This window comes from Vidua chalybeata, chromosome 5 (genome assembly GCF_026979565.1).
Source record: "Vidua chalybeata isolate OUT-0048 chromosome 5, bVidCha1 merged haplotype, whole genome shotgun sequence".
Lineage (NCBI taxonomy): Eukaryota > Metazoa > Chordata > Aves > Passeriformes > Viduidae > Vidua > Vidua chalybeata.
This window is the reverse complement of record NC_071534.1, coordinates 28,781,235-28,799,002: the sequence shown is the minus strand read 5'-3', so window position 1 is coordinate 28,799,002 and position 17,768 is coordinate 28,781,235. Positions and strand designations below refer to the sequence as shown.

Genomic DNA, 17,768 nt, shown 5'->3' with positions numbered 1-17,768 from the left:
ATTAGATACAGACCTAAAACAATCCCCCCATGACCCAATTCCACCTGGCTAAATCCATTTCACTCTTTTGACGAATCTTGGATTTGCTTGTCTTCCTGAGGCTGCCTGGTTGTTTCTCCACGAGGGAAAGGGAATGGACTGGGCATAGGTTTTGTGTTTGCTTGTTGCGATAATGGACAACGCAGGGACCTCAGGCAGGTGCAAAGGAGTGCTCTTTATTGCCAAAAACCCGGCCTTTTTAAGCAGTTAGCTGGTTATCAGTTTACATAGTTGTAAGGCACAACAAGCCCAAGTCAACCAACCACCATGCACCACGATGTGGACATGATGTGGCAGTCACACAGCATGTCTCCCACATGTCCCACGTCTCTCATGTCTCTCTACCCCTATTCCAACCAAGCAACTCTCCCATAGTTCCCTTGTACTTAGCCTAAGTAACAGGCCAGAGCCATGTTACAAGGCCTTTCCTTTATAAAGCCTACCCTATTGGTAACATTTGCTCTCTGCCCAAGGAAGAGCTTTATTTGCTGCAGAAGATCCAATGCTCTGTTGTCAAAACAGGTTTCTTCTTCACCTGCAGTTTAGTGCATTAGCAAAGCAGAGTCTGCAAGGATAAACCACTGGATTTCCAGCATGACTTTCCCCTGTTCCTATATCACTAAGGTAAAATATATTTTAACCTTTGTTGGTTTTCTTTTTCCTTCTCAGCAATCAACCAGCACCTGCACAAATTTCAGAGAAAGCAAGACAACAATTTATCTGAAACTTTATGATTATGCCTGACATTATGCTCTGCCTACAGACACCTGGAGCAGGTGACACAGGAGCATGTCCAGGTGGGTTTGGAATGTCTCCAGACAGGGAGGCTCCAGGCCCTCCCTGGGCAGCTGTTCCAGGGCTCTGCCACCCGAGTGTGCCGAAAATCTTCCTCATGCTGAGGTGGAACTTCTTGTGTTTAGTTTATGTCCATTGCTCCTCATGCTGTCCCTGGGCACCACTGAACAGATCCTGGCACCATCTCCAAACCCATATTCAAGATGCTTGCATGTATTGATGAGATTCTTTTTCAGTCTTCTCTGGTGCCAGTGGTGAAACTCCTGTGTCAGGAAGGGAGCCAGCACCAAGGCCTGACCCGTCAGGAAGCTGTTCAGTTGTGGCAGCTGCACTATGGCAGCAGTTTAGGTCACGTGTGTCCTCTGTCCCCCAGATTAGTTCCTTGGGAGGTCAGCCGAGCTCCAGAGCTTGTGGCACACAGACCTTGGCAGATAGGCCGAGGCCTTTCCCTGCCTCCAGGCCGTGCTGGTCCTGAGGGCCTTCCTGAGGTAGGTTAATGAAGCACCTCTGCACATGAGCTGTGAAATTATAGCCTTTAATAACCCCAGTTAAGCCTTGAACAGCCCTGTTACACTGTGGAAATCCCCAGAGCATTTGGCTGATGGGTGTTTGCCTTGAGCTTGGAGCTGAAAGGAAGGTCAGATTGCGGCCTACACATCCCAGGTAAGCTGGGCCAGGCCTGCACTGCCCCTGCCTTTTTGTCCTTTGGGGCTGTTGTTCGCAGCCTGTTGTTCATTGCATTCCTCTTTGCTGCTTAACCCTGGATTAATTTTCTATTGCACTTTGCTCCTGAGGGCAACATACTGCTAGCATTAAAAATAAAAAGAAATCCATGCATCCCTGCTGGTGTTTTACACCCAGGAAAATGCCTATGGGGCCAGACTGAGTGGCACTGAAGCTACACCACAGGTGTGAGGAGAGATGTGTCCTGCTGCCCTTTCCAAGCACCCAGGGACAACAGGCACTTGTGCACAGGCTGTGTGTGTGCTGGGTGGCCCAGGGCAGTTTTCATGGCTCTTTGTGTGCAGTAGGTGTCATTAAAGACTCAACACTTGACACCCTGCCTTGGCTGGAGCACTTGGTGGCTATAGCTCCCAGTGCAGTGGGATCAGGAGTGGCTTGGTGTGATGGACTTAACTTTTCCTTCTGCTCCTTTCTGGAGCAGAAAGATTTGGAGGGACATGTGGATTCCCTTTCTCTGGTTAGAGATATTGGTCATGAAATGTGTTACATAAACATGTCCGTGCCAGCCTGATACATTAAATCTGATTGGAAAATGTTTTCTATGAAGGCTTTATCCCAGCCTCTACTTTCACCACCTTAATAGTGGGGATGAGGGAAGTGAAAGAATGGTAAAAGTACAAAGATCTTACTGGGTAGGGTAGGCCAGCTAATATGTCTTCCTTAATTTTTTTCTTTAAAACATGGCTTTTCCCACTGTCAGGTTACGTACCCGACTAAACCTGCTCAGTTTCTGTATAGGCTGACTCAAGAAACGTGATAAAAAGCAGTGTGGCAGCAGCTACAAGTCTGAGTCAGAAAAACTGGTAAAATCCAGTATTAAGATGTAAACTGTGGAGTGCACATCTTCCTCCATATAACAGATCTGAACTGTCTTTGGACAGCTGCAAATTCAGATGAGCCTGATCCTTTCCCTTCTTCATGAGGAGGGGAGGAGAGGGCTGTGCTGATCTTTTCTCTCTGGTGCAAGGGAATGGCTTAAAGCTGCATCAGGGGAGGTTCAGGCTGGATGTTAGGGAAATGTTCTTCCCTGAGAAGGTGATCTGGCAGTGAAAGCTGCCCAGGGAAGTGGCACCAAGCCTGCTGGTGTGCAAGGAGCACTTGGACAACATTCTTTGATACATAGGTTAATTTTTAAGCTGTCCTGTGTGAAGTCAGGCGTTGGACTTCATGATACTCATGGGCCCCTTCCAGCTCAGGGTATTCTGTGCAGTTGAGTCTACTTTGAATAACCAAACATTTCACCCAGAAAGAACTAAGATGTGCAGTGGAGTTTGTTGTGGTTGACTCAAAAATTACTTATCTCCACATAAACCCCAGCTATTGGGATATCACATGGATCCACAGCATTCACTGCAGCTTTGCCATCTTTCCTTGCACTGATAACAGTCTTGTTTTGAGCTTGGATTAATTTGTCACCCATTCTTCCTACTGAGGGCATGGTGATTACAGAACCATCTCCTCATTATTAATAATTACTACTGGATTCATAACTAGTAGAGATACAGAGAAAAATCCTCATTCTGAGCAACATACACATTAAGAGGACTAAAAAGATGAAATTTGAGTGACAAAGATTATAATTATTGTTTGTCATAGGTGAGACACAAGGCAACAAAATCAGTTGATTTCTCCCCTTCCCAAAATCATATCGATAGTGGAATTTTTTTTTTTTTTTTTTTTTTTTTTTTTTTTTTTTTTAATTCATAGCTCTGGATGCCTAACCAGACTTCTGAGTGTTTGGCAGAGTCCAGATTTCCCTCAGGCTCTTAGTCCTTTGTCTGAAAAAATGTGTTTTAACGAATTTCCAACCTGATTTTTATAGTTCTCCATATTTTTTTTTTAAATTTCATTAACCACCATGAAATGCTCAGGTGTGACAATAACAGTAAATGAACCAAAATTGTCAACTTTTATTAAACATCAGAGCTCTCAAATACAGAAAGAGTCCTAAAAGTCTGCTTGAAGTTGGAACACAGTTAAATGCTGGACACAGTATCGGAGCTGCCACCTGGAAAAGCAATCAGGAATGTGGCTTTCTGTGGGCAAATCCAGCTCTCTCTGATCAAGTACATGAAAGCAGCACCTTGAAATTACTCTGAAGCTATATTCATGTCATGAAAATGAAACATAAATTCCTTGGTTAATCTAGGTGGTCGATTGGAGTGAGATTCCATGTAAGCTCAGTTTTAATGTCCTTTGACATTTGTTTTGCAGTTTGGATTTTTTGAGTTTTTTTTCTTTCTTCTCTTAAGATCTTACAGAAAATCTTTGAAATCAGATGCTGTGTGAAATTTAAACCCTTCTGGGTTTAAATTCATACATGCATCTACATATGGATTTTTTTTTTTTTTTGGTGGACTACATCTATGTTGAAAGACATAGTCAATTAAAAAAGGTAATCATCCTGGATGCTGAGTTTTTATGGTTTAACAGCTGATTTAAAACTGAAATTGGATTTCCTTTCACTTCCAGCCATTATCCATAGTGTAATTAAGCAACACCACCCTTGTGTTATTGATAGGGCTGAGTGCACACAGCCCTTCTGACTGGGGTGGGGATAACTGCACCCATCTTTAACTGGTGAACCTTGGGTTTTACAGCAGGGATTTCCTGTTGTTGCTGTAGAGGCAGAAGCATTGATCTGGAACTCTTCGGAGGTGTGTTCTTCATTCTGATCTGTGCCTTTTCTGGCAAAGCCTCCTTTTTCTTCTCTTACATGTCTCCTCCTCAATCACCTGTTTCCAAAAAAGCATTTCTGAGTACATTTTACTCCTGCAGCAGATGTAGCAGAGCTGGAGGAAGAAAACGAACCTGATAAAGATTTGCAGATCAAATGGGGCAGAATTAAGGCTGATGTCACTTAAATGTTTCTCAGCTGGGCAAAGAGCTGGTGAAGGGTCTGGAGCACAAATCTTATGAGAGGGAGCTGCGGGGGGTGAGGGGACCCTCAGGCTGGAGAAAAGGAGGCTCAGGGGGGATCTTCTCACTCTCCACAACTCCCTGACATGAGGGTGCAGCCAGATAGGGGTCAGGCTCTGCTCCCAGGCAACCACTGACAGGATAAGAATAAATGACCCCAAATTGCACCAGGGGAGGTTTAGATTGGATATTAAGAAAAAATTATTTACTGAAAGGGTTGTTAGGCACTGGAACAGGCTGTCTGGGGAAGTGGTGGGATCACTCTCCCTGGAAGTGTTAAAAAAATGTGTGGATATGGCACTTGGGGACATGGTTTAGTAGTGAACATGGTGGGTTCTGGCTTAATGTTTGGACTTGATGACCTTCTTCATTTTTTCCAACTTTAATGGTTCTGTGATTCTTTGGACCTCAGTGTTGACATGGTGGGAGCTGCCATGCATGTGGAGATGGCAGCAGGAGCTCTAGGCAAGGCGTGTGGAGAGAGCAGGGAAGGTGGAAAGGGAATTAATTGATACTTCCAAGCAAGTAATGGATCACCACTGGCTTTCTGAGTGGGGCTCAGGTCCCCACAGCAGTGTGTGGGAGGTGTGTCATGTTGGTAGCGGTGGGAGGTGAGGAGAGAGTGTCTATGTGAATTGATGGCATGAAGATGCATTTTCACATGTGGATTTGGGCTGGAGCTGTTCTGCTCCACCTCAGGTTGCCTCAACAGAGTGCTCGGCAGGCAGATTAAAAAATTAACTTTAAAGACTGTTGAGGGATGTCACTCAAAGGTGCTTAAGAAAAGCCATGTCCTGCTTCCTGAGAGTGAGGATGGATATCCAAGGGTGACCATGAAGCCATGGCATTGCAAGGGTTTGAGGGCTGTGCCTCTCCCCAAGAAAAGAGCATTTAGGGCAATTTAATTGTGTATCTGGTTCACTGGAGTCAATGGTGGCATTCCCAGGCTCAGCATCTGCTTATGTACCGTGGAATGATATCCAGAATTCATCCTCAAGGACCTGCCTTAAAACAGAGAAGGATGTAGACACTCTACTAAATATAAGTGGGATCCACAGAAGAGGTCAAGCTAAGACAAAACACATTCCCAGGATAAGGTCTATCGGTCTGAAATTCTGACCTGAGTTTTCTAAGCCCAGTAAATGGATACTAATGCAAAATTCCATGCTGGCTAAATGGATTTCAGTTAATTTTCTGCTATGAAAGCATTTCAATTTTAACAATAGCTGTCACTCCCAATATAATACAGAAATAGTTTAGTAATACAGGCCTTAAAACACTACTCTGATAAATATTTATATTACTTATTTTAAGTTAAAAGCTTGGTTAATTTGTTTTCATTCCAGCAGTGTAAACATCCTTCTAGAGTCTGCACTGTAATGATGAGATTGAAGTCACTTTCCCTATTTGCCTTCTCTTATTTTATCAGTGCAAAAATATTCCTTAGTGGAGTCTGATAAAAGTATTTCACTGTACAAATGCCCTTCTTTTCTGTACAGTACAGAAGGGAAAAATAATGTTAGGTGCTTTTCTGCAGTCAGCAAAAAAGCATCAGTTCTTTGTCAGATTTTAGTTTAGTTTAAACATAAATTTCAATACATGACCATAAAACACAGGCCTTCTACGCAAGGGGCATTTTCCTGGTGATAAATGGATTTTGGCTATTGTTTAGTTAATGTTTTATGCTTATTTGATAAAGGAAAGTTTTTTAAAAAGAGAAACAAAAGCTATTTAAGGTGTGTGAAGCGAGGTACCAGCACAAATAGCCTCAGCTCTGAACTGACGAGCAGTAATAGATAAATAACTGGATATGGGGTTTGAACTGGAATCCCAGCCATATTCTTGTGGTGAAAGGGAAGGATTTGAATGATGGCAGCAGAATCATCAGTCTGAAGTGGCTGTAGAAATTCAGGCAGTCATTTAATAAAAACACCTCTTTTACTATGAAGGCTGTAAATTATACAAGCCTGTCAAGTTACAGCTCTGCCTTTGTGCCCAGCACAATTGTAATGTTCTCAGTCCATAATTTAGAAAAGGATTAAAGTTCTCCAATGCTCTGCTGTTTTTACAATGTTTTGGTGATAATAAGATTACCTCAGCCTCCCTCTCTCATGTGAAAATGTCTCTAAAAAGACATACCATATTTGAAGGTGGGGTTTTCTCACACACAGATGCATATATTTGAGAGGGAGAAAATACATGACAGTGGTGTCTGACATCAAACTCTTATTGTGGGACTGGAGATGCCTCATTACTCATGGATGATGAAGGCATGCAGCTGATGTATGGATTTGCTCTGTACAAGTGCTACTGCATCTTTCAGGTCATGTCAGCAAGGTTTCTGTTTATTAAAGAAAAGCTTTCAAAAAGAGTTTTTAAAAACCTTATGAAACAGCAGAGATTTTAGAGGACCTATTCCTTGGAAAGGCAATTTTCTTTAATTACCAGGGATAACTACTGGATAAACCTCCGAAAGACAAAAATACTGCCAGTGTTGTCTGTCAGAAAGAAAAGGCAAAATAGATTTTCTACCTGAATTAAATAATGCATTTAGAAGCCTGGTGTCAGTGGGTATTCTGGAGATGGTGAGATGGCAGAAAATTACACAAGCTCTGCTGGTGGTCTGGAAATTTCCTGTTTTCAACAGTAGCAAGCTATGACTTCTCTCATCATCTGCCTCAGCATGTCAGGTCTTCAGTTTGCCATTGGGCTTAGAACTTGGCTGCTGTGCCTTTTAGGATGAGGCAGTATCTCATTTGTGAAAAAAAAAAAAAAAAAAAAAAAAAAGGAAAAATATTCGTGTGACAAGTTTGTGGTTTGGGTTTTTTTTTTTCAAAGATGGCACCATGAAGCCACCCAGATATTTGGCAGAGGTCCTGTGATGGGCAAATTAGACAGCAAAATGCTGGAGAGTCAGGCAGAGATGCATGGAAGACAAAATTTGTCATATGCTGCTTCAGTATTTCTCTGATTATCTCTACCACATACCAGACATACTTAGGTTTCAATTTCATTGAGAAAACTCGTGTTAATAGCATTTGCTTGAATTATTTAAGAAAAAGAAAGGATTATAGAAGACATCAAATTCCAAGTCCTCACCAACAGTCAGAGCCTACAGCCTCTATTATAGAGGGAAAAAAGACAAGGACAAAAAAGACATTAAAAAAGACAAAAATAAAGGCAAAAAAAGACATTAAATTCTTTCTCTTCTAAGATCCAGGACCAGGCAGCTCCTCTGAAGTCAGTCATTAGTCCAGCTATGAATGACCACAGAATGTCATCCTGTCAGGAAGGCTTGACTGTCATTCATGGACATCTTGATCATGCCTCCCTTCCCTTTCACCCTGCTGCTGTGAGGAGGAACTGAACAACATGAACAATCTGGCTCAGAGGAGGGTTAGGGTGGATATCAGGACAAGGTTATTCCCTCAGAGGGTGCTGGGGCACTGAACAGGCTTCCCAGGGAATGGTCACAGCCCCAAGACTGCCAGAGCTCCAGGAGAGTTTGGACAGCGCTCTCAGGCACAGGGTGGGATTGTTGGGGTGTCTGTGCAGGGCCAGGAGTTGGGTTTGACAATCCTTCCAACTCAGCATATTCTGTGATTCTATAATTCTATGAATGTGGCCACCTTTATTCCCCAGAACTCCCTCCAGGCTGGATCATGTAGATAATGTGGTATCACGGGTCTGTTGCAGACATAACTTCACCCCCCAAGCCCCCAGTCCTCTGGTGTGGAGCAGCCAGTTCTCAGAGCTGTGCAAATGCCCACTTCAGCTGTGCTCTCCTGGCTGTTCACTGCACTTTCTGTGCAGCTGCTGAGGAAAAGCTGAGGTCTCCAGTGGACCACGACAGAATTGGACAAGCTGGAAACTGTACCCACCACCTGGAAAAATTATTAAACGAGCGCTTCAGATACCTCACATGCTCAAAACACCAGTGTCTGCCTCTGGAGCTGGAAATCTCTGGTGGCTATGGAGAAGCCTGGAAGGGAAACAGGCATCATAGGATGGGTCAGGTTAGAAGGGACCAGAGAGGGTCATCTGGTCTCACCTCCCTGCTCCAGCAGGGCCATCCCAGAGCACAGGGCACAGGATTGTCACAGATGGTTCAGGAATATCCCCAGTGAGGAGACTCCGCACGCTCTCCAGACTCAGTCACTGCACAGGACAGAAGTTCTGCCTCCTGCCCAGGTGGAACCTCCTGGGATCACTCCCTTCCAGTTCCTCTGGTGCCATTGCTGGGTCCCCCAGAGCAGAGCCTGGACCCTGCTCAGAGCCCTCCCTGCAGACAGGGACACCCAGGGCTGAGGGCCCCTCTCAGCTGGGGCTCCTTTTGAGGCTGGACAGCCCCAGCTCCCTCAGCCTTTCCCTGCCAGAGATGCTCCAGGCCCTAAATCATCTCTGCATCCTCTGCTGGCCCCACTCCAGGAGCTCCCTGTCCCTCCTGTGCTGAGGAGCCCAGGACTGGACACAGCACTCCAGATGTGCCTCCCAGGGCTGGGCAGAGGGGCAGGATCACTCCCTGACCTGCTGGCAATGCTCTTCCCAGTGCACCCCAGGATTCCATTTGCCATCTTGTCCCCCAGGGCAGTGCTGGCTCATGGACAGCCTGTTGTCCACCAGGACCCCCACGTCCTTCTTAGCAGAGCTGCTTCCCAGCAATCTTGTGCCGTGTGCTCTGGAATGGCCCTGCTTGAGCAGAATTGTGGGACCAGATGACTCCCTGTGTTCCCTTCCAACCTCAACCAGTCTGTATTTCTGTATGAAGGGAGGCTAAGGGTTTGTTCTACCTGGATAAGACTCAGGTGGGTTGGTGCAGACTTCTGGCTAAAGGGGAAGTTTAGAAAAGGCAGAACTGGATTCTCCTCAGAGGTGCATGTAGAAGGGACCAGAGGCAAGTGGCACATGTTGCAACTAGAAAAATTCTGATTTTTGATTGGGAAAAATTCTTCCCTGTGTGAGTGGTGCAGCACAGAAGCAGGAGCCTAGGGAAGATGAGGGATACCCATGCTTGGAAAACATCCAAGCTTGACTGGGTAAGGCCTTGTAGGATCTCATCTAGCTTTGGAATTAGCTCTGCTGGGAGCACAGGATTGGACTATGGACTTGCAGAGGTGCTTCACCACCTGAATTGTTCAGTCAAAGCAGTGTTATAGTCTCAAAGTCCACGCAGGCTGTTCCAGCTTCTCCAGAGCCACTTTCCACCCTGTGTTGCTGCTCCAGGGGTTGCTTGGTCAGTGTGTGCATCTCATGATATCATGAAGAAAGCTTGCCTAGTCCTCCTGGCTATTCCTGACTAAAAGATTGTTTTTCCTAAAGAGTAAACTAGGAAATTTTAAAAACAGCTCAGTTTTGTGTATTTCCTTGTCACCCCCGCACCCCCTGCTTCCCTCACCCCAAGTCTCTTGAACATTTTCTTCAGTCAGCCTCAAGTTTCCTAAAAGGACATTCTACCCTGAGTTAATATCATGCCTGTGAAAGTTCAGGCTGATTGTTTTTCCTCTAGAGAGGGCATCAAAATTGGGCTTATAATGGAGGTCTTGTTTCAAACCACGATGAAAGAATTTAGCATTTCTGACATCAGTGGGGTGGCACAGGCATGGAGTCGCATGCGAGCGGGCGGGGGCAGCTGGGCTCTCCTCTGCTCCACTGATTTTGTGAAGGACTCTTTCACTGGTGGAGGTTCATCCAAAGCCACCTAAAGACATGTACATATTTATTTACTAAAACAAACCAGGCTACAAATGGGACCAAAACCCGCATTTAAACATCCCTACAAGCAGCCCCTCCGTGCCAAAATTTTTCTCCAGCCCTGCTTAAGAAAAAGCCTGGGAGAGTTCATTTTCCTCAGGCTTTACAACTCATTGTTTTTCACAAAAGCACCCCTCTGCTTTTCCAAGAGTAAGGATAATTCTGTGGCTAGAACATATGACTAGGACTTGGGGTTTTCTTCCAGCTGTTGCACAGACTGCTTGTGAGTTCTTGAGTAAATCTGATTAATCTTGCTGCACATTTGTAAAATGGATGCTCTCCTCTTTCTCCTCATTCACAGAAGTGGCTGCGAGCCTTTTAGACCTTTACAAGTCAACTGAATAGAAATGGAAAGAAATGGGCTTGAAATTTTGTGTACAAGTGCTTTTAGAGGAAATAGTGGATTTCTTTTTTTCTTTTTCTTTTTCTTTTTCTTTTTCTTTTTTCTTTTTCTTTTTTTTTTAATGTATTTGACAAAGCTTATTAATTCTGTACAAGGTTGCATGCAACATTTGTATCTAGAAAGTTTATGAGTTTTTCCTTCCAAAGTGAAGGGGATGTTTCTTTGAGTGAGTGAGCCTTTTTTTTTTTTAATGAAAATGAGGCACTAAAGGTTACTTTCTTAAATGAAGAAGAGAAATGCTCAATTTGTCAGTATTATGTATTATTTTTAAAGGGCAAAGGAGATCTTCCCAGACAGCTATAAGCCACAGGCTTTATGGGGAAAGCAATGCCATTGAGGCTGAGTGCAGGCACACTGAGGACTGGGAAGTGACTGGAAACAAGAACATCCATCTCCATCCCTGCATGCTGGTGGTTCAATGAGCAGACAGGCAGGATTTTCCGATGAAGTGGAGGAGTCCCCACTCCTGGAGGTGTTCAGGAAGTGGCTGGACGTGGCACTCAGTGTTCTGGGCTGGCTGTCAAGGTGGTGAAGGAGGCCAAAGGTTGGAGCTGCTGATCTTGGAGGTCTTTTCCACCCCTAGTGGTCCTGTGATTTGTTTTATCCTCAGAGTCAATGTGCAGCCCTGTAACTCACCATCCACATCTGAACCCTGCTGTGAGGAGAGACAATTGCCACTTTCCTGTGGTTGTCTGTCACACTCACCATCCCAGTCCCTTGAGTACTTGACAAATATTGATGGAAATATCTCCAGGAAAAGGCATCTACCACCACAGGCATTTTCTGCCTCAGAGCTGAAGTTACAAAGGTATCTTCAGATATGTGGTGTCCTTTTAGGGTTAAATCTGGCTTGAATTGGAAGGATGTACATACATAGAAAAAGCAATATAGAATCAATATATTCAACCTTCTGCACTTTAAAGACTATAACAATAACAATTCATTATGGGCCAGGATTTTTCAGGTGCCTGGTCAACTTCTGTGCCTCTCTTCCAGATGTTCATAATGTGATACCTCAGAGGGACTTGGTTTTCTGTGTGCTGAATATTCACAGCTGAAACAGAATTCTTCTGACAATGAGGCTCCTTTCAATTAATTCAAGATTAGGTTTCGAAAATAGTATGCAGAATTACTAGCTGAATTGAAATATAAATAAAGATAAAAACATTCTGCTATCATCCTAATTTTCAATTTGTTTTCCCTTCAAATTCTTTAATAATAATTTTATCAGGTGTCATGTGTCATGGCTGAAAACAGTAAAAAATGGAACAGCTCCACAGAATCATGAGATTTTTAAAAAAAGTTTTTAAAATAATTTTTGAAAATTATAAACCACTTACAAAACTGCAAGTCTTAAATTGTGCCTATTTGTAATAGTTAATTCCCATTAATTTTGTCAAACTGTGATCTGCACCCTGCACTTTGAAGCATAAGAACATTGCCAGTGCCAAAAGTTCAGGCTGCAAGTATTTACGGGAGTGGCTGAAAAATGAGATTTAGGAAGTAGTTCAAGTTCTGTTCACATTTTTCAGTTTTCATTCATCTCCTGTTACACTTCTAAGCTTTCTCATCAACAGCAGGCACAGATGATTCACTGAAAGAGTACGAGTGAGTTGCTTATGTCACCGCATTTCTCCAGGAGCTGGAAATTTAAACAGAAAAGTATCATGGAGTCATGATAAATCCCATGCATTGGCAAAGTTAATTCACTGCAATGTGTACCTGTCTCTGTTTTTAACAATTTAACTCAGTACTGTACAGAGATGATCCTGTTCCTGCTGACAGTGACTGCAGCATTGTGCAGGAGCAAGATGGGAACATGGAGAAAGGCATGGAGCTGTGTCAGGGAAGGGTTAGGGTGGATATCAGGAAAAGGTTCTTCCCCCAGAGGGTGCTGGGGCACTGAACAGGCTGCCCAGGGAATGGCCACAGCCCCAAGGCTGCCTGAGCTCCAGAAGCATTTGGACAAAACTCCCAGGCACAGGGTGGGATTGTTGGGGTGCCTGTGCAGGGCCTGTAGGACCTGATGATCCTTGTAGGTGCTTTCCAACCCAGGATATTCTGTGATTTTATGATTTCAGGCATGGTTTTCTGACAAAAATCCCGACTGAAATCTGTGTGTCATGGGTTGGATTCTGATTCCAGGCTCCGGAGGTGACTTGTGTGCTTTGCATTCCACAGGCTTCTTGTGTGAGCCTGGGCTGTCAGCCCTCTCAGGTGGTACCTTCCTGCTTTGCCTATAGTGATAGCCACCTCTGGTCTCACAGCAAGTTTTCAGGATCGTGGCAGCTCCCTTCTGAACCATTCCTAGCTTTTTAATGTCCTCGGAATGAGCCTAAGCAGTAGCCACACATCCTCCTGTCAGACACTGACAGACACTGCTGATGTGTTGAGCCCAGATGTGCAAAGCTCACCACACCAGCAGATCCTCCACTCAGGGGGAGCCCCAGGGACCCCATCTGGGTGCTGTAACACTCCCAGGGCCTTTTTCCAGCATCAGAGGCTCACAACATTTTAGATTTTTCCTTATTTTGACAGCCAGCAACTGCCAGGCCTGGAATCTGTGTTTCTTTATCAAGCAGGCTAATAAATGGTGCTGCACTGCTAAATCTGTCTTATTCAGCATCTTATTATTATATCAGCCTGTCTTAACCCAGCCAAGTATATTTACATGAAATAATGGATGAGTTTTGCAAATTCCCCCCCCCTTTTTTTTTTTTGTATTTTAAGTGACTGTCTAGCCAAGTTCATTTCCTCTCCTGTCTGAGCTCCTCTCTGAAATATATTATCCCACTTATTAGAAGCCAATAGCACTGTGCTTTGCTTTTCTTCCACCCTCTCAGAAGAAGGAGCATGCAAGGGATGCTTGGATTAAGTGAGTGGGGCACCCCAGAGCGGGGATTCCTTATGAATGAGCTCACATCCTCTCTCTGTATGATAAGAGGAATGCCATTTGCATCCCAAGCTTGTTGCATAAACACACACACACTTGGATGGGGGAGCGTTTAGCCTCAGCAGAAACTGGGATATCCAAAAGATCTAAGGGAGCGGGGATCATCTGCCAGCCCTCTGCTCAGACACACCATGGCCACTTCTTGGTGGCCATGGTCCCTGATTCCTGGAGAAATCCATCCCTCCCAGGAGGGGGAGGGCAGGAGGGGAGAGATGACAGATCCCTGTTTGCATTCTTCAGAGGAAGCAACTGCAATTGTCTTACTCCAGTATGTCAACATGAAATTATGACAAATCAGGCCAGGATGGACCGGCAGATGAAAACAATAAGGAGGAAGCAGGGCAGAGGGAAGCCGGGAGGAATGAATAACACCTAAAACTCAAGAGGCCTTTATCATCCTGGTGGGAAATGCCTTTGGAAATATAATAGGACTGTAATAGGATTGAAGTCTGTGGGTATGCCTGAGCATATGCTGAGTTTTCAGGTTTGTTTAAATCTGCCTGTAAAATACTTTTTTTTTACATTTTGTAGGAGGAACCTTATGAAAATTTACCTGAGAGCAGCTGAAAAAGGCTAGTCTGACACCTTTTCCTGTGAATGGGACACAGACAGGATCCCCACAGTACCAGGAAGCACCCAACACTCTTACACTCTATGTGATGCCAGGCTTTGACCTTGGCAAAGGTAAAGAAACCTCTCCGGCCTCCACAGTTACACAGTTTCCTTTTATGTCTTTTTCATTTAAAGTAGTGCTGTTTGCTGGCAAAGGGAGAACTACCAAGAGCGAAGCTTCAGCTTCCTGTCTCCTTTCTATCTAATGGAAGTCCTTGAAATGGGATGCAATGAATGTTTCCTTTATTAAAAACTGAGCCTTCTCCAACCCACACAGTTTCACAACACTTGATAGAATGCACATTTTTCCAGTTTCTTTTTTTTTTTTTTAAACAATGTCCAACAATTAAAAATAAGTCACTGAAGGGGCCATATTCAGCATTAATGTAATTGGGAGCAGTTCCCTCTGGTCCCAATAGGAGATGCATTTACTTTCACCAGAGCAGAATCTGCCAGCTTGTGGACACCTCAGATTTAGGATTGTCACCAGTGTCTGCTAAGAGTGGCTTATAAACTTTGTCAGGTTTGTGCATTTATCAACTTACCACTGTGCTGCAAAAGAAAGAAGGGAAAAGGCAGTGAACACAGGATTTTCCCCAAAAAGCTGGCTTTCTTTCCCTCCATCCAGGCTGTGCTGCCTCTCTGCCTGCTGCAGCTGGCTGGCACCTCTGAGGAGCCTGCCATGTCACACCTTGCTGGAGTCAGGGAGAATGTGGTGGGTTTGCTCTGGAGGGTGGAGGGTGCATGAAAATATTTTCTGTGGTTTCAGTTTGCATGTCTGCATGGAAAAGTCTAGGGAAATGTAATAGGTATGAATCCAGGAGGATCCACAGAAGTATGTGAGAACAGATTTCAAGGAAATTAATGAAAATCCCCCAAAACATTTTCAGGGGAACATATATTCCCAATAACCTTTCACAATCTGTAATAATTTTTTTCTCTTAAATTCCGTAAGAGATTTACATAGGTTTGGTTCAAACCTCCCCTTTCCTAAGCTCTAAGCCCTACATTAAATGAACTGAGAGAGCTTTGCTCTGTGCTCACTCATTGCATCTCTCATCAGTGGCACTTTTCTAAGTGCTCTGAAACTCTTTTGTGTTTGCACTGTTCTTCTGAGACAGTGGGAAGTCCCCAGACTTGGAATCTGAGTGAAACAGCTGCCTTTTCCCTTGTAATCTTAAGAACTTCAAGTAATGTGACAAACATATCCTGCAAGATCACATCCTTCCGGTTGGGTTTGCTCCCACCAGGCAGAGTGCCCTGATGTAACTGTTCTGCAGATCTATGGCATTCATCTTCTCCTGGCGATCAGCACAGGAAGGACAGGGAGCTGCTGGAGCCAGGCCACAGCAGGAACACCAAGGGGATCAGAGGGATGGAGCAGCTCTGCTGGGAGGAAAGGCTGAGGGAATTGGGATTGTTCAGCCTGGAGAAGAGAAGGCTTTGGGGTGACCTCACTATGGTCTTGCAGTGCCTGAAGGGAGCCCACAGGAAAGATGGAGAGAGACTCTTGACAGGGGCCTGGAGTGACAGGACAAGGAGGAATGGATTTAAACTGACAGAGGGGAGGTTTCAATTGGATATTGGGAAGAAATTGTTCCCTGTGAGACTGGTGAGGCCCTGGCACAGGCTTTCCAGAAAAGCTGTGGCTGCCCCATCCCTGGCAGCATCCAAGGCTGGGTTGGACAGGGTTTGGAGCAACCTGGGATAGTGGAAGGTGTCCCTGCTCATGACAGGGGGGTGGAATGAGATGATCTTTTAAGGTTCCTTCCAACCCAGGCCTTTCTATGATTTTTTCTCTCTGGCCTGAATGAGACAGAAGAAGAAAGGTGTGCTGGGAAGCTCAGCTGAAACACTTGAAGAATTGCTAGCTCTGAAAGGCAGGAGCTATGAAATAATCATATCTAGTCTATCTAGAAAGCACTTTACACAGAAGGATCCAGGTCAATATCACATTTAAAAGGTCAAGTCTCCTTAGTTTGACCTCATGTCCTGCCTTCTTGGCTATCACAAGGTACCAAAATCCAAAGTTTTTTTGCACATGTGACCTCCCTAAACCGTTGCTGTATTTTACTGTGATGATTTAACATAAAAACACACAAGACTAAAGACACATCCCTTACTCCACTGTGTACTCTAATTCTTGAACATTTTCCCCCCAATGTGCTCTTGTTCCAGAATTGAGAATTTCCTTTGTTATGTGGGGCTCAGCACCAGCAGACAGAGCTGTGGTACTTTTGCCATGAATTTGTTCTGCACTTGAGTGGTGAATCTGGTGCTCTAGGGAGGTGCAGGAAGGGAACAAGTGCATGGTCTATGAGAGGCAGAGGTTTTGTGTGCCCACCTGAACCCCCCTTAGTGCTGAATGAGGCACATGGGTGCTCACAAAGAATTGAAATCTCAAACCCAACCTCCAAAACACACCCTTGGCACAGTCCTGAGATGACATTGAGTGTGAGATCAATCACTGCAGATCACCCCCTCCCAGCTGTTGGGAACTGAAGCACAAAACCACTGAATGACTTGATTAGACACAGGAAAGCTCGAGGACCCCAGAGCTGTCCCTTTTACAGAAGTCTCTGTCTGGTGCTTTCCCATAAAACCAAGGCTCTTCTCAGAACAGTTTTCCCAAGGCCCTTGCACTATGTTTTGCTGAGTTTTACTGTAACAAACTTGGTTTAAAAATAATGACATTTTTCTTCTGTAAGTGTGACAGTAGCAGAGGAGAAGGAAGCCCTGCACATGTGTAGGTGAAGAAATATGAATGTGCAACCAGAGAATAAGTGTTTATTCTCCCACACTTTCTGTTTTGCTTTACAATACTAACCCCCCTTTACTTGCAAGTACTGAGTGCATCAGTGCCTTTTACTTTCAGTTTGAATCACAAGTAATTTTAATCTGATTACAATCTCACAAGGCACCTGCCCACTGCATTCCACACCTTTGTGAGCAAACTCCTAGTTCCTAATGATCACAGAATCATAGAATGTACTGAGTTGGAGTACCCACAAGAATCATCAAGTCCAGCTCCTGGCCCTGGAACCAACCCCAAGAATCCCACCCTATGCCTGAGAATGCTGTCTTGGAGCTCTGGCAGCCCTGGGGCTGTGACCATTCCCTGGGCAGCCTGTTCAGTGCCCCAGCACCCTCTGGGGGAAGAACCTTTTCCAGATATCCACCCTAACCCTCCCCTGACACAGCTCCAGCCATTCCCTGGGTCCTGTCCCTGGTCACCACACAGATCAGTGCCTGCCTGTTCCCCTCCTGAGGAAGCTGTAGCTTCATGTCAGCTTCAATGAAACAGAGCTCAAGTCTTTTCTCTTTATTCCTCACTCTGTCCCCATAACTAACTCTGACATTTTGTTCCAGTCTTTTTCTTGTCTGGTTCACTCCTGGTGCCTCTTTCTTGGTCTCCTGACCACTGCTCTCTGTTTCCCCCTGTGCTGCAGTGGCAGCCAGACCTCTGAGCTGCCCCTAGAAACAGCCCTCAGTTTCCCTTGGCGTGGCTCAGGTTGGCCAGCAGAGTCAGCCCCGGGGAAAGCTGGGGTTTAT

The 17,768-nt window shown here is 44.8% G+C and overlaps 1 long non-coding RNA gene across 3 annotated transcripts in view; it reads left to right on the top strand.

Annotated features, from left to right (window-relative positions):
- The first annotated feature begins 268 nt into the window (after positions 1–268).
- LOC128788897 (uncharacterized) overlaps positions 269–17,768 on the top strand; it is a 107,817-nt gene continuing 90,317 nt past the window's right edge. The window contains exons 1-2 of one of the 3 annotated variants that reach the window (XR_008431245.1): positions 269–663; positions 14,136–14,288. This is a non-coding gene — a long non-coding RNA (uncharacterized LOC128788897). The other 2 variants (XR_008431241.1, XR_008431244.1) reach the window with 2 other exon arrangements.